Genomic DNA, 18277 nt, shown 5'->3' with positions numbered 1-18277 from the left:
AAGTCCTGCGAACCCACAACCTTCAGCCCAAATCTGCGAACCCACAACCTTCAGCCAAGTTCCTGCGAACCCACACCTTCAGCCCTAAGTCCTGCGACCCACAACCTTCACCCAAAGTCCTGCGAACCCACAACCTTCAGCCCCAAAGTCCTGCGAACCCACAACCTTCAGCCTAAGTCCTGCGACCCACACCTTCAGCCAAGTCCTGCGAACCCACAACCTTCAGCCCAAAGTCCTGCGAACCCACAACCTTCAGCCCAGTTTTTTTTCTGACTCATTGTCACGTTCCTGACCTTATTTTCCTTTGTTTAAACTTTGTTTAGTTGGTCAGGACGTGAGCTGGGTGGGTAGTCTATGTTATGTGTTTCTATGTGGGTTAAATGTGTTGCCTGATATGGTTCTCAATTAGGGGCAGGTGTTTGACGTTTCCTCTGATTGAGAACCATATTAAGGTAGGCTGTTCTCACTGTTTGTTTGTGGTGATTGTTTCCGTGTCTGTTTATGCACCACACGGGACTGTTTCGTTTGTTTAGTTCTGTTCCTGTTCGTGCGTTCTTCGTGTTTATATTGTAGTTCACATGTTCAGGTCTGTCTACGTCGTTTGGTTGTTTTGTGTTAGTCAAGTGGTTTTTCGTATCAGTGTTCGTCTTGTTTAATAAATTCATTATGTCTTCATACAACGCTGCGTTTTGGTCCGATCCCTACTCCTTCTCTTCAGACGCGGGAGGAGAGCAACCGTTACAGAATCACCACCAACCAAGGACCAAGCGGCGGGGGAGAAAGCAACAGCGTACGCAGGATTCTGGACATGGGAGGATATTGGACGGTAAAGGTCCATGGGCACAGCCAGGAGAATACTGCCGCCCAAAGCTGAGCTGGAGGCAGCGAAAGAGAGAGGCGGCGTTTTGAGGAGCTAGCCCGGAAGCAGGAGAAGGATCTGGCTACACTACGTGGGAGGAGATCGACAGGTGGGCGCTTCGACCAAGGAGAGTGCCGGGAGCCCGCCTGGGATTCTCTGGCGCAGTGTGAGGAGGGATACCGGCGAATGGAGGCAGCACGACGACGCGGTGAAGCCTGTTAGTCAAGCCCAAACATTTCTTGGGGGGGGGGGGGGGGGGACTAAAGGGTGTGTGGCGAAGTCAGGTAGGAGACTGCGCAACTTCCCGATCTATACGTGGAGAGCGAGAGTACGGGCAGACACCGTGTTTGTGGTAGAGCGCACGGTGTCTCCTGTACGTGTGCTTAGCCCGGTGCGGGTTATTCCACCTCCCCGCACTGGCGGGCTAGATTTGAGTATGAGCCGGATGTCATGAAGCTGGCCCAACGCATCTGGCCACCAGTGGCGTCTCTCTCGGGCCGGCATATATAGCACCAGCCTTACGCATGGTGTCCCCGGTTCGCCTACATAGCCCAGTGCGGGTTATTCCACCTCCCCGCACTGGTCGGGCTACGGGGACATACAACCAGGTAAGGTTGGGCAGGCTCATGCTCAAGGGAGCCAGTCGCCTGCATGGTCCGGTATAATCGGCGCCACCTCCCCGCCCCAGCCCAGTAACCAACAGTACCTACACCACGCACCAGGCTTCCTGTGCGTCTCCAGAGCCCTGTTCCTCCTCCACGCACTAGCCCGGTGGTGCGTGTCTTCAGCCGGTACCACAGAGTTCGGCATCACACGCACCAAGCCTCCTGTGCGTCTCCAGAGCCCTGTTCCTCCTCCACGCACTAGCCCGGTGGTGCGTGTCTCCCGCCCGGTTACCTCCAGTTCCGTACCACGCAACAATCCTCCTGTGCGCCTCCAGAGTCCTGTGCGTCCTGTTGCTGGCTCCCCGCACTAGCCTGAAGGTGCGTGTCCTTAGCCGGTACCTCCAGTTCCGACAACCACGCACCAGGCCTACAGTGCGCCTCAGCCGGCCAGAGTCTGCCGTCTGCCAAGCGCCGCCTGAACTGCCCGTCTGTCCTGAGCCTTCAAAGCGCCCTCTGTACTGAGCCTTCAAAAAGCGCCCGTCTGTCCTGAGCCTCAAAGTCGCCCGTCTGTTACTGAGCCTTCAAAGCCGCCCGTCTGTACTGAGCTTCAAAGCCGCCCGTCTGTACTGAGCCTTCAAAGCCGCCCGTCTGTCCCTGAGCCTTCAAAGCCGCCCGTCTGTACTGAGCCTTCAAAGCCGCCCGTCTGTCCTGAGCCTTCAAAGCCGTCTGCCAGACAAGAGCCGCTTGTCTGGCAGACTTGTCTGCCTGATATGGTTTCTCAATTGGGGCAGGTGTTTGACGTTTCCTCTGATTGAGAACCATATTAAGGTAGGCTGTTCTCACTGTTTGTTTGTGGTTGATTGTCTTCCGGTGTCTGTTTATGTACCAGAACGGGACTGTTTCGTTTGTTTAGTCTGTTCCTGTTCGTGCTTCTTCGTGTTATATTGTAAGTTCACATGTTCAGGTCTGTCTACGTCGTTTTGTTTGTTTGTAGTTAGTCAAGTGGTTTTTCGTGTCAGTGTTCGTCTTGTTTAATACATTCATATGTCTTCATACACGCTGCGTTTTGGTCCGATCCCTACTCCTTCTCTTCAGACGAAGAGGAGGAGAGCAACCGTTACAGAATCACCCACCAACAAGGACCAAGCGGCGTGGGAGAAAGCAACAGCGATCGCAGGATTTCTGGACATGGGAGGAAATATTGGACGGTAAAGGTCCATGGGCACAGCCAGGAGAATATCGCCGCCCCAAAGCTGAGCTGGAGGCAGCGAAAGCAGAGAGGCGGCGTTTTGAGGAGCTAGCCCGGAAGCAGGAGAAGGATCTGGGCTACACTACGTGGGAGGAGATCGACAGGTGGGCGATCGACCCAAGGAGAGTGCCGGAGCCCGCCTGGGATTCTCTGGCGCAGTGTGAGGAGGGATACCGGCGAATGGAGGCAGCACGACGACGCGGTAGGAAGCCTGTTAGTCAAGCRCAAAKATTTCTTGGGGGGGGGGACTAAAGGGTAGTGTGGCGAAGTCAGGTAGGAGACCTGCGCCAACTTCCCGATCTTACCGTGGAGAGCGAGAGTACGGGCAGACACTGTGTTATGCGGTAGAGCGCACGGTGTCTCCTGTACGTGTGCTTAGCCCGGTGCGGGTTATTCCACCTCCCCGCACTGGCAGGGCTAGATTGATAACTTTCACTACCTTATAGTTGAGCATATCCGAGTTCATGCTATTCGCCACCCAACACACCCTGGGCTCTCTAAAACAGGATAAGGGTTCAGTGACACCAAATTGGGCAAAGAGGGTGAGAAACACAAGCAATTGTGTCGTTCGTTATTTTCCCTGCTGCTTAATTATTTTGTGGAGGTTAATTTATTGTGGTTTATAAACAGCTCATATGCTAATATMCTGTTATGAGTAGCTGTCGTGTTTTTTAACAGGGAGGGAGAGGTTATACACAGTAAAGGTCAATCCCTCACACTGAAGAGAAAACAAATGAATGAGTCGGTAACTGAAACAAGTATTTTACCCAACAACAATACATCATGTATTCTCTCATTGCTTCTACATCTGCATTGCTTTGCTGTTTGGGGTTTTATCTCCCGGGTTTTATCTCCCGGGTGGCGCAGTGGTCTAGGGCACTGCATCGCAGTGCTAGCTGCGCCACCAGAGTCTCTGGGTTCGCGCCCAGGCTGGGCTGCGTTCGCGCCCAGGCTCTGTCGCAGCCGGCCGCAACCGGGAGATCCGTGGGGCGACGCACAATTGGCATAGCGTCGTCCGGGTTAGGGAGGGTTTAGCCGGTAGGGAGGGTTTGGCCGGTAGGGATATCCTTGTCTCAGTATGTAAAAATGTAATAAAAGGTATGCACTCTACTGTAAGTCGCTCTGGATAAGAGCGTCTGCTCTTGGCCGGTAGGGATATCCTTGTCTCAGTATGTAAAAAAATGTAATAAAATGTATGCACTCTACTGTAAGTCGCTCTGGATAAGAGCGTCTGCTAAATGACTAAAATGTAAATGTAAAAAATGTTTTAGGCTGGGTTTCTGTACAGCACTTTGAGATATCAGCTGATGTAAAAAGGGCTTTATAAATACATTTGATTTGATGTGTCATTCATACTGGTTTGTAAGAACTACACTTAATTTTAGCTAAACAAACATCTAGAATCATTGGCACATGATGTTCCTGAAGTTCAGATTTCAGATAATTGTTTACATGTACAGCTGACGTCTACAGGGTTATAGGAACATGTCTGAGTTACAGCTAACGTCTACAGGGCTATAGGAACATGTCTGAGTTACAGCTAACGTCTACAGGGCTACTAGGAACATGTCTGAGTTATCAGCTAACGTCTACAGGTGCTATAGGAACATGTCTGAGTTTACAGCTAGAGGTCTACAGGTTATAGGAACATGTCTGAGTTAGCTAACATCTACAGGGTTATAGGAACATGTCTGGATTACAGGTTAAGTCTACAGGGCTATAGGAACATGTCTGAGTTACAGCTGACGTCTACATGGCTATAGGAACATGTCTGAGTTACAGCTAACGTCTACAGGGCTTTTAGGAACCATGTCTGAGTTTACAGCTAACGTCTACAGGCTATAGGCCATGTCTGAGTTACAGCTGACGTCTACAAGGGCTATAGGAACATGTCTGAAGTTACAGCTAACGTCTACAGGCCTATAGGAAATGTCTGAGTTTACGCTGACGTCTCACAGGGCTATAGGAACATGTCTGAGTTACAGCTAACGTCTACAGGGCTATAGGAACATGTCTGAGTTACAGCTAACGTCTACAGGGCTATAGGAACATGTCTCCAGTTACAGCTGGAGGTCTGAGCCGAACTGACACCTCATTTACAATCCTTTCAGTGAGAACATGTACATTTTCCCCCAGTGAGAAACGACGGTGTCCCAGATGGCTCTTTTCTCAATCTAATGGCATTCTGCACTTGCCAAGCCAGTTAACCCCCAACAACAACTGCTCCCTGGGCGCAGATGATATTGACGTCTATTAAGGCTTCACCCCCACCCCCCGCACCTTTCTGATTCAGAGGGGTTGAATTAAATGTGGAAGAGACATTTCGGCAGTGATAGAAAAAGTACCCCAAGTGTCATACTGTAGTAAAAGTAAAGATACTGTACCTTAGTAGAAAAGTGAAAGTCACCCAGTAAAGTACTACTTGAGTAAATGTCTAAAAGTATTTGGTTTTTAAAATACTTAAGTATCAAAAAGTACATTTATTTGCTAAAATATACTTAAGTATCAAAAGTAAAAGTGTAAATCATTTCACATTCCTTATATTTAGCAAAGCAGACGGCATGTTTTTTTTTATTTACGGATTGCCAGGGGAACACTCCAACACTGAGACATAATTTACAAACGAAGCATTTGTGTTAAGTGAGTCTGCCAGATCAGAGGCAGTAGGGAGGACCAGGGATGTTCTCTTGAGAAATGTGTGAATTGGACCATTTTCCTGTCCTGCTAAGCATTCGAAATGTAACGAGTACTTTTGGGTGTCATGGTTAAATATATGGAGTAAAAAGTACATTGTTTAGTTCAGTATAATAGTGAAGTAAAAGTAAAAATTGTCAAAAATATAAATAGTAAAGTACAAATACCCCCAAAAACTACTTAAGTAGTACTTAAAAGTATTTTTACTTAAGTACTTTACATCACTGCATTTTGGTTGAAGGCATTCAGTTGTACAACTGACTTGGTACCCCCTTTCCCCCTTTGTGCTCCTGAGTGGCGCAGCGGTCTAAGGCACTGCATRTCAGTGCAAGAGGCATCACTACAGACCCTGGTTCGATTCCAGGCTGTACCACAACCAGCTGTGTTTGGGAGTCCCATCGGGGCGACGCACAATTGGCATAAAGTCGTCCGGGTTTGGCCCAGGGGTAGGCCGTCATTGTAAATAGGAATTTGTTCTTAACTGATTTACTTAGTTAAATTCCCTTCCCTTCCCTACTTTTGACTGCGGCCAATAGGACTCATGCATACTGATTCTCTGTGTCATTACGTCTGCATTTCCAAGTACTAACTGTCAACCTCTGTGTCTGGGGACCTCATTTCTCCCCTGTTTCTGTACGTACAGCTCCTGTCTGCAGAGACACATACGTCTGATGGTGTCTGCTCTCTGTCAACACATACAGCATTTACATGTTTTACATTTAGCAGAAGTTCTAATGCAGAGACACTTACATACGCAATTAGGGTTAAGTGCCTTGCTCAAAGGCACATCGATAGATTTTTCAACTTGTCGGCACAAAGATGAACTGCTAGGCTACCTGCCTCCCCACTTCCAAACATATACACGCTGAATATACTAACATGCACCACATGCAGTGCAACTCTCTCAACTCTCTCTTTCATCCCCAAACTCTGTCGTACGCCTTCCCTTTCTTTCTCCCACTTTCTCCCTCTCTTTCTCAACTTCGGAGGAAATCGATTTGCAAGTTATTATACACACTTCTCCTCTCCCCTGCAAGTCTTCCCCTGTTCCTTAGCATAGACAAACACCAGGCACGGGAGAGGAGAGGAATGTGCCTATTTGAAAGCTAGAAAAAAAAGGAGTAACTTGCAACGTTTTATTTTTAAAAAGTATCTCCCTTGCTGGAATAGGTTTGAGAGCCCTAGTGTACTGACTGTCTGTGTTCTGTACCTCTCCTTCGGGGAGTCTTGCGTGTAACTGACCTCTCTGTGTTCTGTACCTCTCCTTCAGGGAGTTTCTGGTGTACTGACCTTCTGTGTTCTGTACCTCTCCTTCAGGGAGTTATGGTGTACTGACTGTCTGTGTTCTGTACTCTTCCTTTCAGGGAGTTATGGTGTACTGACTGTCTGTGTTCTGTACCTCTCCTTCAGGGAGTTCTGGTGTACTGACCTTCTGTGTTCTGTACCTCTCCTTCAGGGAGTTATGGTGTACTGACTGTCTGTGTTCTGTCCTCTCCTTCAGGGAGTTATGGTGTACTGACTGTCTGTGTTCTGTACCTCTCCTTCAGGGAGTTCTGGTGTACTGCCTGTCTGTGTTCTGTACCTCTCCTTCGGGGAGTTCTGGTGTACTGACTGTCTGTGTTCTGTACCTCTCCTTCGGGGAGTTCTGGTGTACTGACTGTCTGTGTTCTGTACCTCTCCTTTTGGGAGCTCTGGTGTACTGACTGTCTGTGTTCTGTACCTCTCCTCAGGGAGTTCTGGTGTACTGACTGTCTGTGTTCTGTACCTCTCCTTCAGGGAGTTCTGGTGTACTGACTGTCTGTGTTCTGTACCTCTCCTTCGGGGAGTTCTGGTGTACTGACTGTCTGTGTTCTTGACCTCTCCTTTAGGGAGCTCTGGTGTACTGACTGTCTGTGTTCTGTACCTCTCCGTCAGGGAGTTCTGGTGTACTGACTGTCTGTGTTCTGTACCTCTCCTTCGGGGAGTTCTGGTGTACTGCTGTCTGTGTTCTGTACCTCTCCTTCAGGAGCGTCTGGTCACAGCATGTGCAGATGACACACTGCACCTGTGGACCTTCGCCAGGAGACGACCAGCCGTCCTGCACTCGCTCAAATTCAACAGGGAGAGGTAAGAACTTCAGTAACACACACACACACACACACAACACACACACACACACCACACACACACACACACACACACCACACACACACACACCCACACACAACACACACACACCCACACACACACACACACACACACACACACACACACACACACACAGTGGTGTAAGTGCGGCAGCTTATAGGACCTTGCATAGGCATGAATATTTTCTGTTTGACATCTCATGGCTCAATGAGATGGATTAGACTTCAAGGCAAGTGTATGCCAAAATAAATTATAGTTAGACAGCATACATCTATCTACCTGTCTCAAGGTTCACCATTCATATATTAGAGTCAGACTAGTATCTTCTGCTTTAATATTTTAGTATGTTTTCTCAAAACTTTGCTCTGATATTTTCTTGGTGTCTGCATCAATGTATTGAAGCAATAGATTAGAAAGCAAAAGGAGGGGCCATACAACTTTAAGAAAGTCTGTACAAATTCAAATATATATATATTTTTACTTGGCAAGTCAGTTAAGAACAAATTCTTATTTGCAATGATGGCCTAACGGGGAACAGTGGGTTAACTGCCTTGTTCAGGGGCAGAACGACATCTTTTTACATTTTCAGCTTGGGGATTCGATCCAACAACTTTTTGGTTACTGGCCCAATGCTCTAACCACTAGGCTACCTGCTGCCCCATAACCTGGTCTGATGTCTCCCATCACCAATCGAAATTCAATTTTTTTCCAGAATTTAGTGTATATGGGTCGTCCCACGAAATGAATCACTTCTGCGACACTTTGATATTTTAAGTAGAAATAATACACCAATATTGTATTTTAAAAGGCTGTTATATTAAGTACCCTTATTATAGACCACATGTACAATCTGCATTGTTTTATATGAATAAAGTCTGTGCCAGAATTCAGCATTTTGACATCTCCCTCTGTCCTCTGACTGGTAGGCAGATTTGAACCCACTGAACCCAACATTTCTCTACATTTACTCCATAATTTCTCTACGTATTACTCCATAATTTCTATACGTTTAACTCCATATTAGTTTCTCTACGTTTACTCCATAATTTTCTCTACGTTTACTCCATAATTTTCTCTAACTTTACTCCATAATTTCTCCATGTTTACTCCATAATTTCTCCATGTTACTCCATAATTTCTCTACGTTTACTCCATAATTTCTCTACGTTTACTCCATAATTTCTTCTACGTTTACTCCATAATTTCTCCATGTTTACTCCATAATTTCTCCACGTTTACTCCATCATTTCTCCACGTACTCCATCATTTCCCCACGTTTACCCATCATTTCCCCACGTTTACTCCATAATTTTCCATGTTACTCCATAATTTCTCCATGTTTACTCCATAATTTCTCTACGTTTACTCCATAATTTTCCATGTTTACTCCATAATTATCTACGTTTACTCCATAATTTATCCAGTTTACTCCATAATTTCTCCATGTTTACTCCATCATTTCCCCCGTTTACTCCATAATTTCTCCATGTTTACTCCATAATTTCCCACGTTTACTCCATCATTTCTCCACGTTTACTCCATCATTCCCCACGTTTACTCCATAATTTCTCCATGTTTACTCCATAATTTCTCTACGTTTACTCCATCATTTCTCCACGTTTACTCCATCATTTCCCACGTTTACTCCATAATTTCTCCATGTTTACTCCATAATTTCTCTACGTTTACTCCATCATTTCTCCACGTTTACTCCATCATTTCCCACGTTACTCCATAATTTCTCCATGTTTACTCCATAATTTCTCCACGTTTACTCCATCATTTCTCCACGATTACTCCATCATTTCCCCACGTTTACTCCATCATTTCCCACGTTTACTCCATAATTTCTCCATGTTTACTCCATAATTTCTCCATTTGACTCCATAATTTCTCCATGTTACTCCATAATTTCTCTACGTTTACTCCATAATTTCTCCATGTTTACTCCATAATTTTCTCCAAGTTACTCCATCATTTCCCCACGTTTACTCCATAATTTCTCCATGTTTACTCCATAATTTCTCACGTTTACTCCATAATTTCTCCATGTTTACTCCATAATTTTCTCCACGTTTACTCCATCATTTTCCCACGTTTACTCCATAATTTCCCCACGTTTACTCCATAATTCTCCATGTTTACTCCATAATTTCTCCATGTTTACTCCCATAATTTCTCCATGTTTACTCCATAATTTCTCTACGTTTACCCATAATTTCTCCATGTTTACTCCATAATTTTCTCCCAAGTTTACTCCATCATTTCCCACGTTACTCCTATAATTTCTCCATGTTACTCCATAATTTCTCTACGTTACTCCATAATTTTCTCCATGTTTACTCCATAATTTCTTCCATGTTTACTCCATAATTTCTACGTTTTTACTCCATCATTCTCCATGTTTACTCCATCATTTCTTCCACGTACTCCATAATTGTCTCTACGTTTACTCCATAATTTCTCCATGTTTTCTCCACGTTTACTCCATCATTTCCCCACGTTTACTCCATAKTTTCTCCATGTTTTTTCCYTGTTTACACCATCATTGTAAATCCCTATTTGTTTTGTTGCTTTCGCAAAGTAATTTCTTAAGATTATTGTTTATTTCATTGTGATTAGTGATTCATTTTTTTAAGGTAAAAAAAAAACAAGAACCTAAAAAATGATGTTCCTCATTTTAAGGTCAACCCTGTTACCTGAACTAAACTCTCGTTTTAATATGGTGAAACAAWTTTTTTTCATTTTTTTTTCTTCAAAAGAAACATTGAACCTCTAATAGGCAAATCACAGCAGGTGAGCAGGTTCTACTGTTTTTTGCCATTTTTCTGCTGTTTTTGTGGTGGAAGAGGGTCAAGCATAACATGTCAATCCTATTACCCATAGWTAGACAGGCTGGAAAAGTTTTTACCTCTTGAGATGGGAATACATGTTTTGTTCTTTAAACTCTTCACCAAGTTACACTACTCAAAAGGGACTCATTTTGTAGAACGACCCATACGCATGTAACAACCCTTACGTAAGTCTGTTATGGCTAGGGTAGTATTTGGCATGAGGTGAGCCGACCTCTCTGCTAGGGTGATACTCACTTCCACCATCCAATACAGTGTCTATGACTGATTCTATCCTAAGGCCTCTATTGGCTGGGAGGCTTAAGGGAGGAGGAACCCTTTTATAGCCACACAAACTCCACCATGTTGATCCCCTATTCTCAGCATGCACCTACACAATACTGCCTTATCAAGCAACAAGCCAGTAACTGGTCATAGTGTGGAACTGAGAAAAGGGATTTATTGTGTAGGAAACCATGGTTTCACAGTAACTTTATGCAGTTACTGCTAACATGACCCTGATTTTCTCCAAAGCACAATACAATAGAGGCAGTATATGTAGTAGGTTGTATTGGCTGGGTCATATGTAGTAGACTGTATTGGCTGGGTCATATGTAGTAGGGTGTATTGGCTGGGTCATATGTAGTAGGGTGTATTGGCTGGGTCATATGTAGTGAAGGGTGTATTGGCTGGGTCATATGTAGTAGAACTGTATTGGCTTGGGTCATATGTAGTAGGGTGTATTGGTGGGTCATATGTAGTAGACTGCTCATTGGCTGGGTCATTGTATTGTAAGACTGTATTGGCTGGGTCATATGTAGTAGACTGTCATATTGGCTGGGTCATATGTGTAGACTGGTATTGGCTTGTATCTGTAGTAGGCTGCTCATTGGCTGGGTCATATGTAGTAGACTGTATTGGCTGGGTCATATGTAGTAGACTGTATTGGCTGGGTCATATGTAGTAGGGTGTATTGGCTGGGTCATATGTAGTAGGCTGTATTGGCTGGGTTGAAAAAGTCTTTATAATAACTCAGTTTTATCTCAATTCCAGTCGGGTTTTAGAGCCAAGTATACTGCCCTACCAAGCAAAAAAAGGCAGTAACTGCTCATAGCGTGGAACTGGAAAAATGGATTTTATTTTCCTTGGTTTCACAGTAACTTTATGCAGTAACTGCTAACATGAACCCCATTTTCTCCGAAGCACAATACAATAGAGGCAGGTTACTTGTCCACCTGATTAAGCATGTATTTAATGGAGCAAAAATAACATTAACTCATTTTCTACCAAATTAGGAGTTACTGCCTTTTTACTTGATAGGGCAGAATACATCTGTCTCGTTCAGGGCAGACATGGTCAAGCAGACACTGTCTGAATGGCTAAGCCACAGCATTTTGAAAGATGAGGAATTTTGTTTATGTTTGCAACATTCAGCATTGTGGTGGTGAGTGTTTTTTRATTGAGTCTTGAGACAAAGTTAGAGACGTTTGAGTTATCTCTTTTTCTGGCCCCTTTCTCTTTGATTTACTCTTTGTTGTCCTTTGGGGGCTTCAGGCTCGATGAAAGAAGGGAAAAATGAATTATACATCTTGTTTGTGCTTGAAGAAGAGAGAGGGGAAGATATATACTCTGGAAGGATATTTTGGTGTGTTGTGGTCTTCTTGTTTGAACTGTTAAAAAAGAGAGAAATAGCAAAGATACTTTGGGAAGATATTGTGAAGGTCTTTCCAATATCGTAAAATCCTGATAAACAAACGTTGCTGTGGAAACGCTGGTTGATACATTGTTGCAACGAGGCTACAAGCGGTTTTTCAAAAAAAGAAAAAAACTTTTGACTCATTACCATTTCACTGGTAATGAAAAAGGGCTGCTTTGTCAAAGTTTTTCTGATTTACAGGAAATAGATAACTTTATCCTAGAATGTAAAAAGTCAAGGGGTCTGAATACTTTCCGAGTGTGATTCATAAACATTGATGGATAAATACTGATGGCATCATACTGATGCTTGTTAATCAGCAACTAACGTAAATCCACAGTATTTGTATAATTGCTCGATTATTACTTTTGAATCACCCTCAAAGGACATTACTCCTGATCTAAGAAGTAGACATTAATCGTAGTGTCATGACTCTCCTGTGATGATCTGAAGGATCAGGTCCCAGTGGGTCCTCTCTACAGTGTGCTCTCTCTCTCGTAGAGGGGGAATGTCATGACTCTCCTGTGACGATCTGAAGGATCAGGTTACAGTGGGTCCTCTCTACAGTGTGCCCTCTCTCCTAGAGGGGGAATGTCATGACTCTCCTGTGATGATCTGAAGGATCAGGTTACAGTGGGTCCGCTCTACAGTGTGTTCTCTCTCGTAGAGGGGGAATGTCATGACTCTCCTGTGACGATCTGAAGGATCAGGTTACAGTGGGTCCGCTCTACAGTYTGCRCTCTCTCGTAGAGGAGGACAGAGGGAAGTAGGCTGTTTTATGGTCGGTCATAAAATACGCTGCCTCTATGCTCTGTGGTGTTCGAGTTTGGAATGAAAACTGTGGAACACAGAGAGACTCTTGGACATCAAAAGTTTGAATAATTAAACAATATTTATATTTTTGAGAATGTGCTAATGGTCCGTGGACACTTAAGGGACAGTCATGTCCAGTGTATTTCATTTGGTGATCTCATGAAGGACAGGAAACACACATAACTGTATCTCTTAAAGTGTACAATTCCCAGCTGTCAGGTTTACATCTAAATATTGTGAAACGTATGTGATTGAGCATTAAACTCTTTGTGATAAGATTTTATGTGATGTTAACCTTCTAAATGAAAGCATTGATTTGCATATAAAGATGAACTAGTCAGTAGCCACACCCCCGTGAGGCCAGACATAACACCAGGCATCATAGAACCGCCCCTTCTTCCACAGAGTATAAAACCCACTTCCTACAAAATGTACATTAAGTCAGAGAACACAGGGACTGAGTCCCCATGTTGGAATGTCTCCAATTCCATAGACCATTAGAGTAAACAGCGTGTAGTTTTGGCTAAATGGCTGGAAATGGTTAAACTCTGAGACTATCAATCCCTACAGAATAAGAGCAGATTCTAGACGTATAATTACTAGTCTGCAGCTGGAAGCATCTATTCTATGCAACTACTATCTGTAGGCCTGACGTATCCATTATAACAGACACTATCCAGAGCCGTTGAGAAAGCTCCAAACACAAAGGATATTGCGACTTCTGGGGAAGTTAACCAGAGACTCTCTGATGAACTGTCTCTCCAGCAGACGGACCGGCGATTCCAACACAGAAGACAACAACGTCATACGGGAGTAAATATATACGTTGCAATTATTCTCGAATGAGCGGCCGTTCATGTGCAAAGGATTYGCATTTAAATTAATATAATTATCAACTGTGTGTATTGAATCCATTTTGTCTTTCCCGCTCTTTCTCAGTCCCCACCCATTTCCATTGTCTACCAAGCCGTCATATCGGCTTTGTCCGCTAGGGACTTTTTCTTTGTATCATGTAGTAACCCAAATATCTACTGTTTGTTTGTTATGTATTTCTGTGATTATTTAGTTAGTTAGTAAATAAATAATTAAGCCAATTTATAAATTGCTGATTCATCATTTAGGCTAGGGTTCATGCAGATATCCAAGGGTTTGCGATGTTCAGTAATAAGAAATGATGAGGTAATAATAATTAATTAATAAGTGACTGTTTTGATAAGATACGAAAGTATCTAATGAGTCGATTCTGGAAATAGAGACTCTATAAACATTTTTCCGTGGTGCCCCGACTTCCTAGTTAATTAAAGTTTACATGATTAGTTTAATCACATAATTATAATTACACACATACAAATGATTTGATAAAATAACAGTTTTCACATTTAATGATAGTCCAGACACGACAATAGTGAAGCTTTTTCTTGATCTAAGTTGAAATTATTCAAAGTGAAGCTGTCTCCTGATCTAAAAAGTAGAAATTTACCAAAGTTAAGCTTTCTTTCCATGAGTTGTATGCTGTATGTTTCATGAGTTTCCATAGCGCAAACAGTTTTTATATGCAGGTAGCTTCTTTTATTCTTTCAAGTTAAAGGTATGTCATCTAAACCATCTCCATTCCCAAGAATTGTGGATGTCAGTTTTCAATTAATAGGTCAAGGGAATTGTCACATTGAAGGTGGGACTTGAAATATAAAACCTCCATTTTCATATAAAAAGGTTAGCTGTTGATCAGGCACAGTGTCACTAGAGTTATAGCGGTGTTTAAACAGCAGTGAGTCACAGCTGACAGGGAAATACCCTTCAGGAAGGCAGGGATTTGAACCAAGTCATTTTTCAACATGCGGTTTAGAGGTACGAGTAAGATGGCCTCCTAAACGGCCGCTAAAAATCTATGTTAAATCTCTTTTATGGTGTGGCAGAGAAACAATCAATTTGTCATGGTGTCCCTTACAAAATAACAACAATAACAAATCAAGTGAAGCATTTTAAATCACAGCTCCTCCTCTGGGATAAATGTGGGGTATCACGGCTCCTAATCTGGGATAAATGCGATAAGCGAAATCCAGATAGAAAACTTTAGGAATTACACTACAGATCACTGAGAATCACTTTTATGACACCTGACTATTACACACCCAACTGTATTATTTTTCACTCTCTGCTTGTAAAAACTGTAAAAAAAAAATAAAAWAAAAAATATATATTTAACTTTTATTTAGCTAGGAAAATCAGTTAAGAACAGATTCTTATTTACAATCTATCAATGTTACATTGTGGCTATTCATCCAAAATGGCCCCCGAATCTCCTCTCCGTGGGGGAACTCAAGCTGTCAAAGAAACAGATGGGAAGGTCATGAGGCATGTGACCAAGATTGAGAAACAACATGTTCCATCGATCTCTATCTTAGTGACTTAATTACTTCCCCCAACAGCAGCTCCTCGGATGCCCAGCCAGCTGGCGGGCAGTTCAACTCACGTCTCCTCCTGATTTAATTGATAACTATGAGCCGTGTTGACGGCGCCTCGTCAAGCTGTCTGAGTCAAACAAAACCTTTTTGACTTTCACACCATCACACGGTCACTCTCCAAGACCTGTGCAAACCTTCTCTTTACCCCCCCCCTCCCCCCCTCCCCCCGCCTCGTTTTTGTTTCCGCTGTAGCTCCTGAAGTTCTTGATTTCCAGTTAAATWAAAATGTATGCAAATAGAGTGTAAATGAGAGATGAGGTCTGGGCACCCCCATGAGTATCTAACAGGTCTGAAATGGTTGCCTCCTAATTGCTGATTGCCTGAGTGGGGACTTAGTCACGTTTCTCCCACAGCCAAGTGCTTTGATTTCAAGGCATAGCCAGTTCCATCAGATGGGAGTGTTAAACTTTGCTTTGATTTGGGCTCTTGTTTTTTTATTTTTATGTATTCATTATTTTATAAATATATATATATTTTTTAATGACGATCAGAGAAACACAAGGCGAAACATAAAATGTGCAACAATTTAACATTGAGGAACACCGAATTTGGGTTTTGTAAATATCCCTTGTCCATTTTTTTCTCCATATTTTGCTGTTATATCTCAATAGGTGAAAAATAAACAGGATTCTTACATTGTCACGCCCTGACCATAGTTTGCTTTGTATGTTTGTATGTTTTGTTTGGTCAGGGTGTGATCTGAGTGGGCATTCTATGTTGTATGTCTAGTTTGTCTATTTCTATGTGTTTGGCCTGATATGGTTCTCAATCAGAGGCAGGTGTTAGTTGTTGTCTCTGATTGGGAACCATATTTAGGTAGCCTGTTTTGTCTATGTGTAGTGTTTGTGTATGCGCGATTGTTCATTAGCTTCACGGTTGTGACTTTGTTGTTTTGTAGTGTTTTGTAGTGTTTTTCAATTAATATGACGAACACCTACCACCCAATTTGTAAGTTGCTCTGGATAAGAGCATCTGCTAAATAACTTAAATGTAAATGTGTTGGTCCTCCGATCCTTCTCACTTCTCCTCCTCAGATGAAGACGACAGAGGAAGACGACAGCCGTGACATACATATGTCGTTGTGACCTCATGTAACTTTCCTCTCTAGATTACGTGGCTGATACTCTTCTAGTAGCAAAACTCGGGAAAATTGTGAAATCAAATAAAATCGTCCCCCTCACACAGATGTCCTCTCCTGCCTCTCCTGATTTACCATTCTCCCCCAGCAGGTCCAAATCATTATTGAATTCCATCTCATATGTCTCCTATGTAATAATCCTGCATCTCACAGGGTTAGTGGAGGGAGGGTGGTTGGGGAAAAGTGGCCCGCTGATGCTCTCTCCAGGAGAGACAGGAGAGAAGTACTGTTGATCGTTATATAGTTGAAGCTGCTTATAAACGTGATGGATGCTATTACTGACTGAATGACTACACGAGGACGCCACCGCCACATATCTTACCTCTGAAATATACTACGTCACGTAAACACAGAGCGTGCCTCGCTGTCGAGGGTTTATTGATCGCCTAATAATTACACAGTCAACGTAGCGTATTACGGATAACTTTACGCGTGAGTAAAGTACCCTCGTACATGCCTCCCATTTGACTTTCATGCTTTCGTTTGAGAAAATGAAAAGGACAGGTAGAAATGGAGCCGTTAGTGTCTCTTGTAAGTCACTTCCGGGTTGGAGCGAGCGGTCGCATTCGCGCTTTGGTCCGCAGGTAGTATAACTTTTCATTACATTTCATTACATTTCATTACATTTCATTACATTTCATTATAGTACAACGGTTTGATTTGTCTAATCTTAGCAATTTCTTCTTAGCTAGCTACATAGCCGTCTTTGTATCAAAGATAGTTGCGTAATTATCGTATTTCGTCGTCCTAACGCAGTCTACACTGCTATCTGCCCAGCAGCTAGCCAGCTAGCAAACGTCCACCGTCTACCGAATAGCAGCACTGTAGCAACTATTACACTCAACTGAACGACTTGATTAGTGTAGTGTTAGCTAGCTACATAGTTGTCTTTGCTGTCTTCGTATCCAAGATAATTGTGTAGTTTAGAGTGTGTAGTTTTAGAGTGATTATCTTAATTTACCGAGGTTAGCTAGCCAGCTATTTGTCGTCCTTAGCGTAGGAGACACTGCTAGCTAGCCAACAGCTAGCCAACGTCTACCGAATAGAACTTCCGCACTCAACAACCCGGTCGCATTCCGCTTCGCTCCACAGGTAGTATCACATTTTCATTTCATTTCATTACAGTACAACGGTTTGATTTGRTTGATCGTAGCTAGCTACACAGCTAGCTACATAGCCGTCTTTGTATCAAAGATAATTGTGTAGTCTAGAGCGATTTTCTAGGTTAGCTAGCCAGCTACTGTCGTTCTTTTAACGCAACGTAACGTAATCAACACTGCTAGCTAGCCAGCTAGCCCCCGAATAGCAGCACTGTAGAAACTATTACACTCAACGGAACGACTTGATTAGTGTAGTGTCAACAACGCAGCCACTGCCAGCTAGCCTACAAAGTCAACAACGCAGCCACTGCCAGCTAGCCTACTTCAGCAGTACTGTATCATCTTAATCATTTTAGTCAATAAGATTCTTGCTACATGGTGCTTGCCTACGGAGCTGTGAGGGGAACGGCACCTCAGTACCTCCAGGCTCTGATCAGGCCCTACACCCAAACAAGGGCACTGCGTTCATCCAACCTCTGGCTGGCTCGCCTCCCCTACCACTGAGGAAGTTACCAGTTCCCGCTCAGCCCAGTCAAAAACACTGTTTCGCTGCGCTGGCCCCCCTATGGTGGAACAAAACTCCTCCACGACGCCAGGAAGCGCGAGTCAATCACCACCTTCCGGAGACACCTGAAACCCCACCTCTTTAAGGAATACCTAGGATAGGATAAAGTAATCCTTCTCACCCCCCCCCCCCCCC

The 18277-nt window shown here is 43.6% G+C and overlaps 1 pseudogene; it reads left to right on the top strand.

Moving 5' to 3' along the window:
* Positions 1-18277, top strand: part of LOC112075606 (syntaxin-binding protein 5-like) — a 56693-nt pseudogene that overhangs the window by 2942 nt on the left and 35474 nt on the right.

The sequence above is a fragment of the Salvelinus sp. IW2-2015 genome, unplaced genomic scaffold, assembly GCF_002910315.2.
Source record: "Salvelinus sp. IW2-2015 unplaced genomic scaffold, ASM291031v2 Un_scaffold3269, whole genome shotgun sequence".
Lineage (NCBI taxonomy): Eukaryota > Metazoa > Chordata > Actinopteri > Salmoniformes > Salmonidae > Salvelinus > Salvelinus sp. IW2-2015.
This window is presented reverse-complemented; position numbering and strand designations above follow the sequence as displayed.